Below are 14,483 nucleotides of genomic sequence, written 5' to 3'. Positions count from 1 at the left end.
AAATGCTTTTGTACGCCATCACCCTGCAAAGCAAGGCCATTCTAACTACGGCCTCTAACAATCTGGTGGCTGCTGTTTCTGTGATTGCTCAGAACACTTGGAATTTGATTTGCAGAAGGTCACAACCATGCGGCTCGTCTCTGAAATGAAGGATGTTTTAAAAAGGCCTGATTTAACGGCTCGTGCTAAAGCAGCTTTATACGCAAATATTCTGCACAAATACTTAAATCACGCTAAGCACAGAGAAGCAGAAACAGAACAAATTAACATTTAACATGCCACACGGTGAATCTAACAGCATGAATCTTTCAAAGGCAGTAGGCCTGGTTGTGGCAAATGTGGTGAATACACTAAACCGGTGCCATAGATCTAATGTGGAACTACTGCTACATAAAATGGAGCTTAAAAAGGATGTGGCGGCATGGACCGATGGGGAAGAATTTAGTTACAGAGGTAGGGTTCTAAGGGGCTCAAACCTGCATGATCTGGTTCAGAGTATTACAAGTCGACAGCCAACTTCTATACAAAATGCCCCCAGCAGCTGGAACAAGTTCATGCAGGTGGTTGCTGATTTAAATATCTTGATATCCATTGTAGACCATGTTATCCAACAATGCATTCTGGAGAGGTTGAACACTGTTGACCCCACTACCCCACAACAATACAGTCCTGTAAATACATCCAGGCCAACCACTCCTATAAACAGATCCCGATCGCCCAGTGCTGAAACGAGGTGGCATAACTTGGGCTTTAAAGACTCTTTACCAACCAACACATGATATTATGAAGAACGTGCCATCTATACCTCTGAAATGCCTAGTTTGTCTGATTAATGCGAACAACTGTTGTTTAGCTGTATTAAATATAGCTGTCCAAGTATAACTGATGCCTTTTCTCCTTTCTGTATTAAATGTTAACTGTTTAAGTATAACTGATGGCTTTTCACCTTTCTGTATTAAATATGTCTTTTATAAATACATATTTTTACAAGTAATACAACATACTGTTTTTTGTTACATTGACATATCTATGTATAATAACACATGACACTGGTTGATTTTTAAAAAACAATAATTTTATTCATACACGATTATACTAAATAGAACACTTACATCTGCATTTCTGACACAGTGTAAAAGTCTGCAAGATATAAACACGCTGTGTAATCTTTTATCATGTGTAATGAAAGTCGTCACCATTTGATTGTCTTGCTTGTGATTGTGCAAGTACATTTTCAAAACAGCTGACTGTGATCGCCATTCCAACATCTGACCGATAAGAGTCTCGGACCGACATGGTGGTATAGCGTAATGACTTTGCAATGCTTTTCACGTAATCCATTAAAACACTGGCAAATATGGGGTGTTGTGTAAAGTGTACCAAGCTATTAAACACCGTTAGTGTATCTGGCACCAGCCACAAAGGTATACAATGTGCTACATACCGGGTTTGTGGTTCAGTGTTCACTATCTGACTAACAGGGCAACTGAGCGGTAGTCGCATTGGGCATGTATCGCTGGCATACACACTGTAAAAATGTTTTCCTGGCGTGTCTGTTGTTACTCAGGAATCCTTTAATCTGTAGACTATCTACACATTGATCTTGAGAACGCTATCAAAAACATTCCGCAGTAGAAGCCAGTATGTAGCTGCTAGGTTTCCTTCAAACTTTCTAATAGTTCATAGCTTCCCACTGATCAATAGTTTGAAATGTCCTGATGATGTGTTGTCAGGTCTTAGATCGAAGGCCAGTAGCGTGTAGACGTGGGCCTATTCATTGCATAAGAATGCAACTGCTGCATCATGCATATGCTTCCCCATAAAAGACTCCAGCCCCATGTAATCCCTGATTATGTTTGGAAGTACAAAGTTAGGTGAGTTTGCTTTGGCTGGGATCAAGACACATTCCTTATGCAACGCAGCATAGTTCATATTACAGTGTTTGAAGTTGAAGGGGTTTCGAGCGTATGTGACTGTGAGCAACACTGTTTCAACAATCCCCATGATGATTATTTTTGGGAGTTGCCCTAGAAACAGGTTGTCTCGACTAGTACCCAAGCTAGCAGTCGGAATGTTGAAAACTTTAAGGGCTACCCGCTCAACCGGATACTTCACGTTGAATATTTGCAATGCCTCTGCATGTGCTAGTCTAACGGTTGGGGAGATGCTCACATTGTATTGTATTGTATTGTACTTGTCATTTGTATAGCACCAATTTTGCCATTGTTATAGTTTCACTGTTAGTGGGAACACTCTCAGAGGACTGAATGCCAGAGTATTGGAGGTCTTGCGGAATGTGTGCAATTAGCTGAAAAGGCTTAGCAGGGCTGGCCAGGCTCCGGTATAAAAATAACCCATGCCATCAGGCATGTGGATAGGTGCAGAGAAGAATGTGGTGGCATCAGTGCTAGTGACTCGCTTTGTGTTCAGCATGTCTGAAAATTATCATAGAACTTCGCCGCATTCTGCTGTCAAGAAGTGTTGAGGCATAGTCGGGTGTAGGTAGGCGGAGAATGTATGCGATCAGCACGGCCACATTTGTAGTCATAGTCCTTGCTGTATACTGATGTGTGTGGTGTATTATACATACCATTGCCTCTAATTGGAGACGCTTTGATGTTAGGGCACTCGCTCAAGTATTTGACTCCTTCTGTTGGTTCTTGGGGCTGTAAAAGAAACACATGGCTTCAAACAACAGTCTATATTCCAACGAATTGCCACAGGAAGTCAGATTCTTCTATGTGGGCTAGGTGTTCAAATGCAGTGGAGGAGGTTCTATCTCAACCAGTGTGCCTCTAGTACTATTGTTGTGATCAACCCATTTTTGTCCATTCGCCAAGTGCAGTTGTTCTTGAATTATTCTTTGATTTTACATGTGAGAATGCTGTGAATCAGCTAGTGGTGCTTTGAGGGAAGACAGGGTCGTGATAGGTGTATCAGAGTGTGTGTGATCCAGGCTGCTGCAAACACAGTTGGCACTGTTAGCTTTTTAGAGCAAAAAAGGTCAGAGACACCACGAACGCAGTCGGCCCCGACCTGGGGAGACAGTTTATATACTTTGGGTTAATTGGGTTTTCAGGACAGAGCGGCAAAGAAACAGCTTTTGAGGGCTTTTTTGAAGGAGGGGTCGGCTGAGCCCGATCTGAGGTTTCTGGGGGGTTGGCAGTGGGTGATTTCTTTCTGAATTTACTCAGGTCCCAAGTGATGGAGAGCTCGGTGTGCAGTGCACATGGCTTTGAAGGTTGATTTTAGGCTAACTGGGAGCCAGTGCAGGATTCTGAATGCAAGGGTGATCTGTTCTCTGGACGAAAGGGTGAGGAGCAGTTTGGTGGCCACGTTTTAGATACGTTGAAGTTGTATAGCTGGCCTGCTGGGATGCTGAGGTAGAGGGAGTTTGCGTAGTCCAGGTGGGAGATGTTCATGGCCAGTATAGCGGAGACATTTTGAGGATCTGTGAGGTACAGAAAGATTTGCTTTAGGATGTGTAGGTGGAAGTGGCATGTTCTGGACACTGAGTTGATGTGCTTAGCGAGGGAAAGGTCTGTGCCCATGGTGCACCCGAGATTTTTGACATCAGTGGATGGGACAGGTGGGGCTCCCATGGCTGGCACCCATGGTAGAGGTTGTGAGATCAGAGCGGTTTTGCCACATATGATGAATTCTGATTTGCTCGGATTGAGGATTAGGTGGTTGTTAGTCATCCAGTTGTTGATTTCTTTTTTTTTTTACTTTATTTAATTTGCTTGACAGTACAACAGAGAACAGCGAGCAACACATGAGCCATCACCATTTTGCAAGAAAGGTATATAGTCTGGTACTGTGGCCTCGCAGGACCATGCACACAGAACTTATGAGCTTTACATCAGATGAGGTAGGCACCCAAGAATCAGACAGCCAACACAAGTGAGGTCATGTGCAGGGGACAAGGGGTCATCAGTATCAACTTCGCCTTCGCTGGAAGAGGAGAGCAAATATGACCAGCGGGGGTGTCCAGATGTTTCTAGGCCTACTTACTACCAGTTGCAAGCTTGCCCAGTGCTCCTCAGTATCAGAAGCCCAGTTGACAGCCTGAAGCCATTGGTTGAAAGTGGGAGCTCTAAGGTGCAACCAGAGTAGCAGAATACAGCGGGTCGCAAGCAACATGCACAATCCAGCCAGTTTCTTGAAATCGCGACTCATACAGGGAAACTCATAAAAGAAGCAGGCCAATGGGGATGCCGTGATAGTGCACTCGAGTATTTGAGATATGGTTGCACACACCTCCCTCCAGAATGGGAAAAGATTTGGGCAGGACCAGAGCATATGTTTGTAATCTGCATTGTCTAATCTACACCTGGGGCATTCAGAGGTACCATCCACTGACATGCGGTGCAGTCTAGCAGGGGTATAGTGGTAGCTGTGTAGTATTTTAAATTGGATTAATTTAAATCTAGAGTTGAAGGTGACTTCTCGGGTGAGGGCACACAAAGGCTCCCATCGTTGATCTGTTTTTTTAATGCATATATCCTTACTCCACGTCTCTGTGAACCCCTCCCACAAGTGGTCCATTCTGCCCTGAAGGAGGCCATACAGTCTGGAGACCCTCCCCCTGGAGGCACTACCCATCATGATCTCAGCTAGTAGGGAATCGTCATGGGGAATCGAGGGGAATACAGCCCATCTGCTCTTGAGAGACTGGCAAAGCCCCGCATATTGCAGCCAGCAGGAAGGCCGTCCTCGCAAGGATTCAGGCAGGTCTGACCATTCAATGAAGATCCCCAAGGGGAACGTATCCCATACAGTGGCAAAGCCCTCAGTAACCCAGTGGCGAACCGTTGTGGCGTCCACACGTGGGGAGTCAGGGAGATAGTTCCACAGGGGAAAGTTACCATGAAATGGGCTTGGGGTGCCTGTCCTTTTCCAGAGTTGGTTCCATGCAATCATCGTGGATCCAGTGGGGTCCATAGGGTCTAGTTTGAGACTAAGGGGAGGGAGAACCAAAGAGCGGACATCCAACTCGCCAGCTGCCATGCAGTCGAGTTTAACGTGGTGGGGGGAATCCGTTGGAATCAAACCAGAATGCTGCAAAGTGGGCTTGCGCAGCAATCCAGTATCCCTTAAAGTTAGGGGCACCAAACCCGCCTGCGCAGCTGGGGTAGCTAATGTTTCAAATTTCAGGCAAACAGCCCCGGAGTGCCACGGGAAGGAGTTAACGGTCCTGGTCAGTGACTTGAAGAACTCATGACCTTGCCAGAGTGGTACATTTTAGAATTTATACAGGAGTTGTGGTAATACTATCATTTTGAGAATGGCTACCCTCCCGGCTAGTGTAATCGCCAATTTGCCCCAATCGGCTGTCTTTCGGGTAAGAGAGGTGAGGTATCTCCCAAAATTCAGATCATATAGAGGGATCCGGTGACGTGTGACTACTACCCCACGATAGGTGATTTCTGTTTGGGACCATGTAAACCCTTGAAGATCTCTGGGGGGATCAGTGGTATCGGTCAACGAGAACAGTATGGATTTAGTACAATTAACCTTTAGGCACGACAGCTCACCAAAAAGAATGACGTTGTCTAGTATAGGGTCAGATTGTCCTTGGCACAGCGGATTTAAAGTTAAGCATTGTCCGCGTAGATAGAGATGATCTCGGGAACACCAAGCATTCTTATACCCCTATGAGTGTATCGCTGCCAGATCCAGTCCGCCAGGGGTTCAATAGCCAACGCAAATATTAGCGGTTAGAAGGGGCAACCCTGTATGGTACCTCTAGCTATCTCAAAATGGGGCGGAACACCGGTCTTCGGTACAGTCCCTGGCCATAGGGGGGGCACATAACAGTTTTACCCAGGATGTGAAATGGCGGCCGAAATTGCTGCACCAATCATCGAAACCTCCAAGAGACTGAGTCAAATGCTTTTGCATGTCTAATGTGGCTGCCACAGCCTGTGCATCAGGGTCAATTCGGGCAAGAATGTTAAACAGCCGGCGTAGATTAAGAGAGGTGGAGCGCCCCAGAATGAAACCCGATTGGTCTGGGTGGACTGCAAATGACATGTACGGTGCCACCCGGGGGGCCAGTACCTTGGCAAATATTTTTACGTCGCAATTGATGAGAGGGAGTGGTCGGTCGGACCTGCATTGTGTAGCCGGCTTGCCAGGCTCAAGTAATACTGAGATGATCGCCTCTCTAAGATAGAGGGGAAGTTTACCAACCCTACATGCCTCCTTCCACACAGCAAGTAATCAGATAGGTGGACTCCTTCTCCGTGATCCATCCTCTTTCTAAGGCAAAAATCTCGGAGATTTCAGTCTTCAAGTCCTTGGTGGGATCTTTTCGCATGGGGCGATAGCTTTCTCTGTCAGTCAACAAAGTCATAACCATACTTTTGTATTGTTCAGATGACATGATGACAATGCCCCCACCTTTATCTGCTGGTTTAATCACAATGTTGTTGTTGCTTGCTAGTTGGGAAAGATCCTCTCTCTCGAGTTTGGTGCAGTTATGTCTAATTTGCATTTTGTTGTTATTATGTCTCAGAGCTAGTTTTTTTAATTCCTTAAGTATGCATTTCTCAAATGTGATCAGGTCACTCGGCACCTGATTCTCTGTGGGGCAAAAAGTAGATTTGGGATGTAAACCTGTGTCTGCCTCCTGTTCCAGTGGTTCTCTCTCCTGGAAAAAGGTTTGTAGTCGCACAGTGCAAAGAAAGCGTCTAATCTCTATCTCAGTTTGGTACCAATCAGTACCTGTGGTCGGTACAAAGGTCTATCCTTTGCTCAGAATTGAGATTTGGGCTGGTGTTAACTCTATGTGTTCAAGATTAAAAATTGTGAGATGTTCATCCGGGTTAGTCACCGGTGTTAACGGCGACAGCATCCTGTTCGGCGCTGGTAACCGAAGGGTGGCATTTGCCATGGTGGTAGGGCCCACCCGCCTACTTGTCCGCCTCTGCCTAAAAAAGGAGGAAAAGACAGAGGCACAAAGGGTTGTCCAAATTGATTGTATATCCCTTGCTGGTAATTTTGACCTGAGCCGCTCCCAGATGAGCTACTACTGGAGCCTGAGAAAGATAACCACTTTTTCCTGCCTCCCGTCCGTGGGTTCGACTGTGTCCCAGGTTTATTAATGGAGTTGATGTAATCATCCGAAGTGTAAGGATACACCACTTCGGTTTTAAATTCTTTAATATCTTTTTGCAACTTGTTAGTTTGAATTTTATTTCCTCAATATCTAGTGTCTTTTGGATCTCTGAAGCAATTCTTTGAGCTGTAGAGATAGTAAGGACCATGAGGTCCCTGCTACATTTAGTAGCTATGTAACTAAAGTTTGTAGTGTATTCCTTATCTGTAAGGAATAAAACTGGTTTGTTTCTCACTATGAATCCTGATTATTGTCCGTGCCTTTTAATGATGTCTTTCTTCTGCTTTCTGCCCACAGGTTAAGTTGCGGCCGTGCGGTAGTTGCAGTGCATGAAGCAAGGCCAAAAAGGAAGAGAATGGAGCCCACAAAGCTCCGACAGCAGGTGAGTGTTGGTTTAAGGTTGAGCGCGAAGATTTGTCAAAGTGCGACCTTAAACGGAATGGGACTCATTATGACCCTGGCGGTAGAGTGATAACATTGCTGGTAATGCTGCCGGCGCCGTTATCACTCTACTGCCACATTACGAGTTCTGCTCAAGGGGGCGCCCTGTACGCCTGGTCAGACCAGACATGCAGAGCGGCACCCGCTAGCAGAAAAGGATGCTAACAACGGTCCCATTATTAATGGGACCGTTGTTAGCATCCTCTCCTTTCTCATTGAGCCCTATGGGGGATCAAATGGGAATGGGAACCTACCGGGTCTGGGTTCTGCGAATGAGAATTACTGGGCCCGCAAAGGTCGGAATGGCCCGGTAATTCCCATTTTCCGGGACCCGGACCCGAGTTTGGGAGTAGCCATGCTGGTAAAAACGGCATGGCTACCTCCAAAATCGTAATGAGGCCCAATGTCTTTGTGAGTTCTAAATTTGTCTTTATCTTTTCCCTCGCAGGTTGCCCACCGTGCCGCAATGTTGGGGTTTGAGTGCTGCCTTCCGGAGGTCTGGAGATGACTGAAGAATGCCAGAGTCCACGATGACACATGCCGACGAAAACAGGTTCCAAGGTATGTGTTGAGGCTGGAAACAAAGTTAAGATGCTGATGCTGGTTGCTGGAAACAAAGGTAAGATACTGATGCTGGTAACTGGAACACAAAGGTAAAATGCTGATGCTGTAGCTGGAACACAAAGGTAAGATGTGCTCAGGCGGCAGTGAGCATTACGCTGCCATCAGTGCAGAATAACGCGAAGCGCTTGCATGAAGGCTGTGCGGGCTTATATAGCTTAGCTCTGGCCACGCCCATTAGCCCTGGCTCACCGGCCCCACCCTGCCACTCCTAAGGATGCTGCACGTGCAATGAGCTTTCCCCAGCAGCCACGCCCGAACAAATGCACGTGGATATTCCTGCATGTAAAATAAAGCACCTTGCACCAAACCAAGTGTGTCAGTTTATATCTGTTCATGAGCCTGGTGACAAAGGCGCCAGGATTGAGTCCAAAGTGACAATCAAAAGTTATGTTACCCCTTGCCCTTGTCCCCTGATGGTGTGGGGTCTGTGTTTCTGGGCCAGTGGCCATGACAGCCAGAGCTAGTTTTGAGGTTATGCTGTGGTGCCTTTCAAGCACTACATTATGATAGTAGTTTAAGAGCTCATCGCAGAGAGCTTGTGAGTTCGGGGAGCGGGAGATTAGACATCTGGGGTAACTGAATTCCCCTAGGATTTTGTGGAGTTTCCTGCATGGGTTTTTGGAGATTCTGTTCCCGTAATGTTTTTTTAGCTTTCTTGATTTCATACAAGTAGGCCCTGTTCAATCTTGCAAGCACCATTTTATTACGGGTGATGGGGGTTACCCTCCACGCTCATTCTGGGTGATGCTTGAAGGATTGGAGCGCTATAATGTGGGGGTCTACCACTTTTGGTGTGTGGTGAATTGTTGTGAGGGGTGATAGGAAGGTGTGAGGGGGACATAGTTTTGCAGAGCCAATGGTCAAAGAGATTGATGGATGGGTATCCTTCCTCGCAGGAGAGTTCAGGGAGAGTAAGGAGGAGGGATTCGACCAGGTCTGCAATAATGATGATTTTATTCCATAGAAGGACAGTGGATGAGGGATTGATTGGGGGAGGTGGGAAAGAAAATGAATTGTGAAAAGGATAGTGTAGTGATCAGACCAGTTCAGAGGGTGAAGCATGAGTGGGAAACATAGTAAATATGTGCAGAAGTTGCGTCAAGGGTGTGACATGTGATGTGGGTCAGTGTGAGATCATTTGTGACAGGTTGAGGGCTTCCACATTGTCAGTGATGGAGCGAGTCATGGGGTTGACAACAACATCAAAGCACATGTTGAAATCTCCTATCATAGTGAGAGCAGGATGCTGGATCAGTGTAGGGAGAACGAATCACTGAGTGAATTGGCAAAATGATTAACGTAGCCGGGAAGTCTATATAGGAGATGGAAACTGGGGGTTACTGAATGGCTTAGCTAGGAAGGATTTGCATTTGGGATCACCAGGAAGATTCTCTATGGATATCACTGTCAGATGAGGTTTGTGTAGTGTGGCTGGGCCTCCACTCTGCTGGGCCGGTTGTACACGCGCAGGGAGTTGCCCAGTGGACAGGCTTTGTGTGCAGTAGTGTGCACTAGGACCCCAACCGGCCCATAGAGCTGGGGGTTACCCAGTAGCACTTTAAGATGAGGCAACAGCACCTGTGAGATGGATGGGGATACAGATTAATACTATCACATTAAATCAATAATGACAACTCAATCGTTTGTCAAAGGGTGTCCGTTTAATGACAAGTACAAAAAACGAGGAGTTAATGAACATCAGCAATCGCTCAATATTAATTCTCGCTTCAATTGGTCATCACTGACGTATAATGCTTAAAATCTGTCATGCAATTCTATTGGTTCTAGGAAGGTAACTTTAATATAGGTGCTATATCTGTATATGGTAACAAAGTGAGGGGGTTGGATAAACAGTGTCAGGTGGGGCATCTAAGCCCTTTCTTAGAAATGGCTACTGTAGACTTCACTAAAAGTACGACTTCTCATTGGTTCTACTAACTATAGGACCCTAGATTACTTGGTCTACTATGATTGGGTTGGCATCAACCCCACTCATACTTTTCCACTAGCCTATCAATGTGCAGAATAGCCGGCCAGGTTCAGGGAGTTCATCTGCACCCCCAGCCTCCCTCCAATTATTGCAACAATCAATCATCACTTCAGTGGTCATGTGTCAATTATTTCTTTGTATTTTGGCCTCGAGACTGCTTCTTGGTCTGGTAAAGTTAAGTCCTTTGGGCATAGCACAAATCCATGCGTAGGAGTGAAAGTTTCAACCCTTCTGCTTGCTCGGTCACGTGATTTCGACACCGTGAAATTGTCTTATTCTCCATCTAAGTGATATATTTGATTTAATTTTGCCAGCCATCTGCCTTCTGTGGCTTATCTTGACCTTTCAGAATAGGATACTCTGTTCTTCTCTTCATTAATTGTATCCACTGTTGGGCTATTTCAGCTGGTACGACCTTGGCTTCTTGGCATGACTTGTCTTCGTCTGAATTTCTCTCTGTCTTTAATTCTCGATTTGTTCGCTGCAAAGTTCTCCTCTTGAGAACTTAAGTAAGTAACCTTTGGTCGGTTCTGCTCTTGTGCATAATGGACATATACTTATATAAAGTGCTTTCTTGAGGAAGATATGTATAGGTGGCACTTGCTGAAATCTATCTTACTACTAAGCTTAGCAAGCCTCAGGATTTTCTTAGCTTCTTGTGGTTCCTTGCAAATGTACACGTGTAAACTGGCTGAATATCTTCAGAACGTTCATGGCATAAGTTTCTTACATTTGACATCAATTGTTTCACTTTAAACTCAGGATGTCACTTATCCATGGTGTTTCATCTCTTTTCATCATTCTCAGGTCATTGTATCTTCTATATGTTAGTCAGTCCCGGTTCTTATGATGTCACCATTCGTCTTCTTTTAGTACCTTTTTGGCTTCTTCAGGTATTGCATTTTGACAATCATCATTCTCTTTCATTTGTCGATATGGTTTTCGCAATGGGTACTTCACTGCCCAAATTTTCTTAGGTGTTGGTACTTCAATAGGTGCTGTCAGTCTGATAGGTACTGGACAGAGCCCCACTGCGGCTCTCTGCTGGTTTATTTGCTCATCATACATCACATATTTAGGCGTGAACATTCCTGGTACTTCAAAATGGGTGGTAGGAGTGTGAATCGTTCTTGGGACCTCCTCTACAATCCCTCCTCTGGGCGATTCATCGACCACTTTCACTTCTTCTTTTGTATCCACCTTCTCTTTATCTTTTGGATCAATTTTTTCTTAATCTCCTGGGTCCATTGTTCTTTCTTCCTATGGTTCCATACATTGATGTCTGAAGAAGTGTCTCTTCGGAGTCCATATTTTTATGACTCCCTTCAAGTTTCCCTCAGCCTCCTCCTCTACTTCCCTCATTTCTGACTGTCTGTCTGCTATCCAGGAGTGTTGAGCCGCCAATGACCTCTGCCTTAATGCCAGTAAGTCTGAGATTCTCCTCATCGGCACACCCACTCTCTCCTTTACTGTACCTCTCTGGGCGGCCTCTCTTGGCCCCCTTCATGCTCCCACCTACAAGGCTAAAAATCTCGGGGTCATCTTTGACTCTACACTCTCCTTCTCTCCTCACATCTCTGACATCTCTAAGAAGTCACACTACCAGCTGCACCTCCTCAGAGGTATTCTTCCTTTCCTCTCCTTTCCCCAGAAGCTCACTGTCTCCAGAGCTCTGGATCTCTCCAGACTGGACTATTGCAACAGCCTCTTTGTAAATCTGCCTGCCTCTACTCTCCGCCGTCTGCAACTTATCCCGAACAGGACTGCAAAACTTGTCCTTGGCCTCAAGCCCAGGGATCGTATCTCTCCAGGACTGAAATCTCTGCACTGGCTCCCAGTGTCTGAGAGGATTAAGTTCAAAACCCTCTGCATCATCCACAAGGCCTTCTGGGTCCTGGGCCCTCAATACCTTCAACTCTCTCTTCCTAAATACCTTCCTTCGCAAGCTCTTTGCTCGTCTGCCTCCAATTCTCTCAGGGTCAGTCGCTTCTCCTAGCAAAAAGTTGGTGGTAGATCCGTTTCTTCGGCTGGGGCCTCCCTCTGGACCAGCCTCCTTAACTCCCTGAAACTTGAGGAGAGTCATCTTCAGTACCGTAAACACCTCAAAACCTTTCTCTTTCCATCTGCTTTTTCTCCTCCTCTCCCTTGCTGATTTCCTGGCTGACACTGAAACTGCACTGGTTATCTGGTCACCCTCTGATCTCGGGCCCAGGTCCACTCCCCCGCCAGTCACACTCCTGCACTGCCTTCCTGGCAACCCCCACACTTGGTGACTGTTTCTGTATCCCTACGGTCTCACTTCCAGCACTTGACACCAGACGTCTGCACTTACCCTCTCACTTGCCACCTGCTGGCCGTACTTTTACTTATTGTTTATTTACTGTCTTATCCCATGTACTGCACTGTCCACTCCTCCTGTCCCCGCACTTCTCCTCCTTCCCCTTCCCATGCACTTGCACAATCTGAATGACACCTGGCCTAGTAGGATCGTTGTCTGTCTTCCCTCTGTTCCCCCTCCCTTGCCTCATTGTGCCTTGAAACACTTGTGTACAGGCGTGTTATAAATGCCATATCATATCATATCATTCTCATGTTTTCGTCTTTATTCCATGTCATAAGTTGACACTGTCCACTTGGGCTGCAATAGATCCATCTTCCCACATAGTTTCTGTGTTTCCTTGGATACCAAAACTTTGTTCCTTCTGGTGCATGAATGCTAGCTTTCACAAAGTCTCTTATTTCTTCATCAGTCAGGTCCTTCGGTTACCATCCTGGATCAACATCAATCATGATCTTCATCCCTATGGCCTTTTCCGCAGTTTTCTGGCACTGAAACAATGCGCCTGTTTGGAATGAGAGATTATTATCTTGATAACATAGAATCCGAGCAAGATCATCACTAGCAGGGCTCCTAGGAATTTGAATGCATCTGCCATCCATGCAAATAGTGATCCAAACCAGCTGTCATCATCTACTTCGTCAGCTAAATCGATCATCTGAGTCTGTTACTTCGTCAGCATATCTATGGCCTCTGCTAAAGTTCCATTTTCTTCATCGTGAGATGGTATAAATGTGCAACATGATTCTCCAATTTTTGCAGAAACACCTCCATCCATAGCTGTAATCATGTCAAGGACATATCTGTTCTTTAGAGTCATTAGTCGAATTACCCTGAGTTCTTCCCTGATTGCATTAAATCCTTTTATGGTCGTGTTGATGGTCTGCAGTAACTCCCATCTGGTTATCTGCAACCATTTAGTATTTGCTCCAACCTGAATTCTTGGAATAAATATTGTCGTGAACACGGAAGAAGTCTGACTGAACAGTCTATGTTTATATGGGATCGCATCAAAAGTTCTATGAATTTGGCAGACGTATTTTTCTCGCTTCATTCGACTCATCCATTCCACACATCTCTTCTTCCTCAGGTGAGCATCTGCTTTCGGGAAACTGTCAATATTCAGATAACTTTTTGCAATCACCAGTGCTGGAACATGGGCATTCGCTATTTTTTATATACCTCCCCAATTCTTTGGCAGCCTGATATATGCTTTGGATCCACATGCCCAATAATGATCCGTGATAATTGCAGTACCGTGTACCATTCCTGGAGCGTCAAAGACTCGGCCACAATTCTGATTCTCTCCCATTTTTCTTGTACCATTATTCCAGAAGCAGAAATTCGGATTCTCTAATGGCACTATCTGTAAGGGTCCTCCTCTGTCTTTGACCTATGTCATAGCAAGTTTTTACCATAATGGCTTGCATCCATTTCACACTATGTTGATGGTGGGCTCGTAGTGACCGAAGACCATCCATGTTCTGCAGATCACTACTCCTTTCTCCCATCCGTTTGGTGAAAGCTCTGTTCCCCAAATTTGCATTTGACCTCAGTTCTTCAATGCATAAGTACATGATTCCTCTGTAGGTCAATTCTGGAGCAGTATGAGCGCCTCTCCTCTTGAGGTATGACAACGTTACTGTTTAAGTTGTCCATCTCTATCATTTAAGGAAAGAAAACTAACTTTTAATACATTCAAGGTAATATTATCTCTGGATTCTGCTTGTAGGTTTCAGGAACTGGAACGATTGTCCTTCTTTGCCTGTCGACTAGATTGTTTATTGTCAATGTACACAGTTCTTTTTGTCTGTCCACTAGAATGTCAAAATAAGTTAATAATTTCAGCAAGTCTCTTAGTTTGCATGTTCAAAATAAACAAGTTACCAATCAATGCCTCTGATCTGTCTCACTCCAGAAGACATGTTTCTTCTCTGTCAGCAAAAGTGTATTCTTGTTAACACTTC

Source organism: Ambystoma mexicanum, chromosome 6q, assembly GCF_040938575.1.
Source record: "Ambystoma mexicanum isolate Mex_15411 chromosome 6q, UKY_AmexF1_1, whole genome shotgun sequence".
In the NCBI taxonomy this organism is placed as follows: domain Eukaryota; kingdom Metazoa; phylum Chordata; class Amphibia; order Caudata; family Ambystomatidae; genus Ambystoma; species Ambystoma mexicanum.
This window is presented reverse-complemented; position numbering follows the sequence as displayed.